Source organism: Dunckerocampus dactyliophorus, chromosome 18 (assembly GCF_027744805.1).
Source record: "Dunckerocampus dactyliophorus isolate RoL2022-P2 chromosome 18, RoL_Ddac_1.1, whole genome shotgun sequence".
Lineage (NCBI taxonomy): Eukaryota > Metazoa > Chordata > Actinopteri > Syngnathiformes > Syngnathidae > Dunckerocampus > Dunckerocampus dactyliophorus.
The window spans coordinates 586,558-592,818 of record NC_072836.1 but is presented as its reverse complement, the minus strand read 5'-3'; the positions used below and the strand labels follow the sequence as shown (position 1 = coordinate 592,818).

Here is a 6,261-nt window from a genome sequence, read left to right as displayed (position 1 = left end):
CAATTTCAGTGTATTTGGCAATTCCAAAAGGGGGGGGGGGAATTAGCCTGTTAACTTGATGGTTGTCTTTCAGCTTCTCTCATCAGTGGTCACTGTTTATTTATGTTTGAAAAAATGAACAAACCAAGTATACTACACGGATAGACCTTGAGCACTTTTTTAAAACGCCAGTAGAAATCACATCAAGCCACTAACGCTGCTATCCGACAAGCACAGAAGACACGTTACGCATTGAAATGGTAAAATAGAAGGCAACGTGCTCCGCACACGCCATAACGTCAAGCTTGCGCGTTTTAAACCAAATGCTGTAACGCTGTGAAAAATATCGTCGTGCTTTTTAAAACTCCACTCCACTTATCCCATTTACATCATCTCGAGCGCACAGAAGCGGCAGCTAGCCTCTGCAGCCAACATGGCGTGTTTCTCTTCGTCGGCAACCTACCGAGAACCTCACCTTATCGGAGAAAACTTCGAAGATCTTGAATGAGCTTGTAGGCCCCAGCAAAGTCACTGTACTTTCGGCTCTGTTTTAAGCTAACAGCAGACCGAACTACAGCAGCTGTGACTAATACAACTACAAAAGCTTCAACGTTGGCTAGATCCTTTGTCCATCTAATGGCTGGACGCTAAATAATACAATAGCTTCTGCACTGCTAACAGACTAGCAAAGCCCGTCTACCCGCCAACAGCAATACCGGAAGTGACGTTTCGACAAAGCCTCATGGGTATTTGTATTCATTTGACTTCCCTGCCTTTGCTCACGTTTATTGTAGAATTTATTTATGTTTCAACATTTTCAATTGACAATAAGGGTCATTTTCCGGAAAATAAAGTAAAACCCTTTTCACTGCTTTCTATTGCTAGTGTTGCTCCTCAGCCGCCATTATTTCCATGTGGTCCCTCCTCTTCCGCTACGTAGCCAAGATGGCGACTACTGAGTTTGTTTGTTTTTTGGTAACTTTTATTTCAGTAACAAAGTACGTAGTCCAGAAGAGTACATAGTAAATAAAGCTATATCAAGAATACACTTTTAATTCAGTCTTACAGAACAGCAGCAATGTGATCATAAAAATAGCTTCGGTATTTGTAAGACTGTCATTACTATTCAGACAGAAAACAACTGTAAATATGGAATATTATAAAATGCGAGAGATAAAAGTCTTTATGATAGTTAGCTTGTAGAAACAAGACCATTCTATTGTATATCAATGTGTGTATTAGAAGTACTAAACAGCACAGGTGTGAACTCAAGTCACGCGACTTGGACTCGCGTCACATTCTAGCCACAATTTTGGGGACTTTGGACTGGATTTGAAAATATCATCAAAGACTTGCAACTCGACTTGGACTCCAACATCAGCGACTTGGGACTTGGCTCGGATTTTAGTCTGATGACTTCAAAATGCTGGAGATTTTCAGTGAGTGTGTTGAGTGAAACGTGCCCCCATTCCAAGTATTCAGCTAACGTGATCGTTATTATGTCATTTCCAGCAACACACCACATTTACCCACAGCATCCGCCTCATTGAATGCATCTATTCATGTCCAATAGGGTTTAAGAACAAACAAGGAGGGTGTGGTTTACATTTCAGTGACTTAACACTGAATGGAATGAAGGTTAGCCGCAGTAAGACAGAGTACATGTGTGTGAATGAGAGGGACCCAAGTGGAAGAGTGAGCTTACAGGGAGAAGAGATCAAGAAGGTGGAGGATTTGAGGTACTTAGGGTCAACAGTCCAGAGCGATGGAGAGTGTGGAAAAGAGGTGAAGAAGCGTGTACAGGCAGGATGGTACGGGTGGAGAAAAGTGTCAGGTGTGATGTGTGATAGAAGAGTTTCAGCTAAAATGAAAGGAAAGGTGTACAAAACTGTGGTGGTGTTTGGTCTAGAGACAGTGTCCATGAGGAAAAGACAGGAGACAGAGCTGGAGGTAGCAGAGATGAAGATGCTGAGGTTCTCTCTAGGAGTGACCAGGAAGGATAGGATCAGGAATGAGTACATCAGAGGGACAGCACATGTTAGAGGTTTTGGAGATAAAGTCAGAGAGGCCAGACTGAGATGGTTTGGACATGTCCAGAGGAGAGATAGGGAATATATCGGTAGAAGGATGCTGAGTTTGGAACTGCCAGTCAGGAGGCCTAGAGGAAGACCAAAGAGGACATGAAGGTAGTTGGTGTGAGAGAAGAGGATGCAGAACACAGGGTTAGATGGAGGCAATCGATTGACTGTGGCTGTCACGTGGTGGCTTACAGCCGAAAGATTGGATTCCAAAATGCAGAGAGCACACCGATGGCAATTTAGTAATTTTATTACTTTTAGTCGTGGTAGAACTATGCAGTCCCAAAAGCATGACCCGGGCACAGCCGCGGGGAAAAATACACACAAAGAACTCAGGAAGCTGCACAATAGGGTAGGCAGAAAAACTAAAAGGTAGCAAAAGGCGGAACTAATGGCGCTGCACAGACTAGGCAGGAGAAAAGCTCAATGGGAAAAATACTATAACAAAAATGTACAAACAGAAGTAGCAAAAAACTTGTGGTCAAAAACTGAAGCAAGAGCTAGGTACAAAAACATGGACTAGGTAAGTCGAGCAAAAAACAAGGTATAACAAAAATAGGACTCGAGACACAAGACTAGAAGTGTAAATCATAAAACAGACAAAAGACTAAGCAAGGAGGTCTAGAACTGGAAATACTCACAAGAGCGAAACTTGGCCAGGTATGCAAGGTAACAGAGCAAGAGCATGGCAACTGAACATCAGAAGACAATCTGGCAAATACTAAGCAAACAATGTGAGAGTTAAATAGTCCAGCGATGGTTGAACACAGGTGTGGCAGGAAACTCCTCCCCTAGGCAGGTAGGTGTGCTGCAAAGACAAACCACAAGGTGGCGACAGAGCAGCAGCTCAAACTATGACAGTGGCGACCCCTGAAGGGAAAAGACCAAAGGAAAAGAAGAACACCCTGGGATGCGTCAACATTCTTCTGAGGATCGTTTTTTCATTTGCATTTGTAAACGATGGTGTCATGTTTTTTTATTCGGGAAACGCTTAACGGTGCTTATGACCTTTAAGGACTCGAAAATTTCAGGTATATGACTTTGGACGTGGCTCGAGCTGTCCTGCTTTGACTTGAAACTTGACTTTAGTGATGTGCGGTCCATACTGACACATCGATACTTCCGATACGGCTCTTCATGCTCACGGAAACGGTGTTCTCGGTGACGTGAAACGGTATTTTCGGAAAACGGCGTCCAGAGTGGGAAAATCTGAAAAGGCTGCCTTGTCGTTTCCGTACAGACGGCCAAACTGCTGTTTTCCAGAAACAATGACATCACAGACCAGGTGCCGCCCCATCGCCGTCACGACAACTAGTGATGGAAATGTTGGCTCTTTTTAGAGAGCTGATTCTCTTGGCTCGGCTCACTAAAAAGAGACGTCTCTTTTGGCTCCCAAGTAGCTCCTCAGATTTTTGTTGTTTTAAAATCATTTATGAACAAATTATGTGTAAAATGAATTACTAATGTAAGAAATACACAATATCAGATGTTTATTATTTAAAGCGATTTATTTAAAGCTCAATGAGCAGCTACAAAAATATAATGTTATATTATAAATAAAATACAAAAACAAACACCCATCTTAGTAGACAAATTAAGTCAAAATAGGTCAAATCCCTTCAAGCTAATTTCTCACCAACGAATCGTCTCCAAGAGCACCACAGCATGTGTTTAACCCCGCCCCTCCCCCGGTCAACTACTTTTGCATGTGTCTGTGTAGGCTCTCAGTCGTACAGGAGTTGTCCATCGAGGGAAAGGCTTCTTGAGACGTCATCTGTACTTCTGTGAAGAAGGTGTCGGACGTTTCGCTCCTCATCCGAAGAGCTTCGTCAGCGAACTAACAAGTGCTGGTAGCCTAGGCCTTAAATACAGTAAGAGTGGGCGGAATTGGTGTGCCAACACCCTCCTCCTATTGGTTCCTTACACTAAGCCAGGCTTAGTGTAAGGAACCAACCTCTTCGGATGAGGAGCGAAACGTCCGACACCTTCTTCACAGAAGTACAGATGACGTCTCAAGAAGCCTTTTCCTCGATGGACAACTCCTGTACGACTGAGAGCCTACACAGACACATTGCTACCAACTTTGGGAGAGACATCCTTCTGCTGGTACGTAGCTTAGAAAAGGCCACTCTTAAATTAGCAGATTTAAGGAACCACCTCAGATTCAATCTTAGATGCAGGCAGAGTAGGTTAATCCCCAAATGCATGAGGCAAGCGTCACTTGAGCAAGGACACTTGGCAAAAAAAATGCAAATAAACTACATCAGAAAAATACAGAATTTGAGAATTAGGAGACTTAACATAGAGATAAAAAATAAACAGTCTGAAGTAGAAGCCTTCTATAAGAGATTGCAAACCAAGCTTACGCACGAAACCTATCAGGAGGTTTGTGAATTTATTAAATCGGGTTATATGAAGCACCATAGCAAAACCAAAGAAAGGCATAAGGGAAAATTCCAGAAACTTCTATTGGAAAATCGACCACAGCTTGTCGTAAAAACTAAGGAGGGGGGAATCAGACCAATACTAAAGAAAATTGGATCAAAACTCTGTCAGACAGAAGCCTCTCGGAGACAGAGAAGGCAGTATTAACCAAGGGTCTTAACTTCTCAGTGACTCCTAAAACGATACCCACAGTAGACTATATCACAGCAGCTGAATCGGCCATCAGGAACAATAACCTTTCTAGAACAGAGGCAGGGGACCTTCGTCTGAGAATATCGGCCCTTCTCAGTAGTGCTAAACCACCACCGTCCAATATCACGGTAGGTGAGAGGAAAGCATTAGCGGCTCTGCAGAAAGATGAGAGCATCACCATCTTACCAGCTGATAAGGGCAGATGCACAGTGGTTCTCACATTGGACTATGAAGAAAAAATAAAAAGTATAATTAGTGATTCCAACACATATGAGCAACTTAAAAGGGACCCATCCAGCAGGTATAAGAAAGAAATCATAGACTGTCTCCAAAAGTTAGAGAAGGAAGAACTAATTGACAGACAGATGTATCATAGGTTATACCCTGGGGAGGCTACACCATGTATCTATGGCCTTCCAAAAATCCACAAGGAAGGGTTTCCCCTCAGACCCATTGTCTGTAGCATTGACTCTACCACGTACAATGTAGCTAAATATGTAAAAACAGTCTTATCCCCATTGGTAGGCAACACTGATCATCATATAGAGAACACAAAAGGGTTTTTGGCGAGCATCAAAGACCTCAGATTGGAGCCAGAGGAAACATTGGTGTCTTATGATGTGACTTCACTTTTCACATCTGTCCCCACCTCAGCAGCAGTCTCGGTGGTGAGGAAGAGACTGCTCGAGGACTCAACTCTGCATCGGAGAACAAAACTTAGTGCTGACCACATCTGCCAATTATTGGAAATTTGCCTTAACACTACATATTTTCAGTTTAGAGGGAAATTTTACAGACAAATTCATGGTTGTGCTATGGGCTCACCAGTCTCACCCATAGTGGCAAAACTGTACATGGAAGAGATGGAGAAACAGGCTCTCTCATCCTTCTCAGGGACAAAACCAAGGCACTGGTTTAGATACGTGGATGACACCTTTGTCATAATCAAAAAACAAGAAATTCAGTCTTTCACAGATCACATCAATGCGGTGGACACCAATATCAAATTTACTCGCAAGGACGCTAAAGAGAACCAACTAGCCTTCTTAGACTGCAAGGTAATTATAGGAGAGGACAGCCAGCTACTTACAGAGGTCTTTAGAAAGGCCACACACACTGACCAATACCTGCTTTTTGAATCAAACCATCCACTACAACATAAACTAGGGGTTATTCGGACCCTCCAACATAGAGCGGAACAAATACCAACTAGTGCTGAGGGAAGGAAAAAGGAGACACAACATGTCCAGAGAGCGCTCTCAACCTGTGGGTACCCGCGGTGGGCTTTTAACAAATGTCAAAAGAAGAGAGTAGGGAAAGAAACCCAAAAGCCCACAGAAGCAAAAAGGAGAGGAGTGGTAGTCCCTTATGTAGCGGGGGTCTCCGAAAAACACCAGAGGATCTTATGGCAACACAAAATTCCTACCTATTTCAAACCAGTAAATACCCTGAGACAAAAATGAGTGCATCCTAAAGACAAGGCTCCAAACCAAAAACAGAGCAATGTGGTCTATTCCATCCACTGTAAAGACGAGGAATGCAAAGAGCACTACATTGGGGAAACTAA

General features: G+C 43.1%; 1 protein-coding gene across 1 annotated transcript in view; it reads right to left on the bottom strand.

Moving 5' to 3' along the window:
- Positions 1-6,261, bottom strand: part of LOC129171402 (chromobox protein homolog 1-like) — a 37,914-nt gene that overhangs the window by 5,164 nt on the left and 26,489 nt on the right. The gene's annotated exons all lie outside the window — the stretch shown is intronic.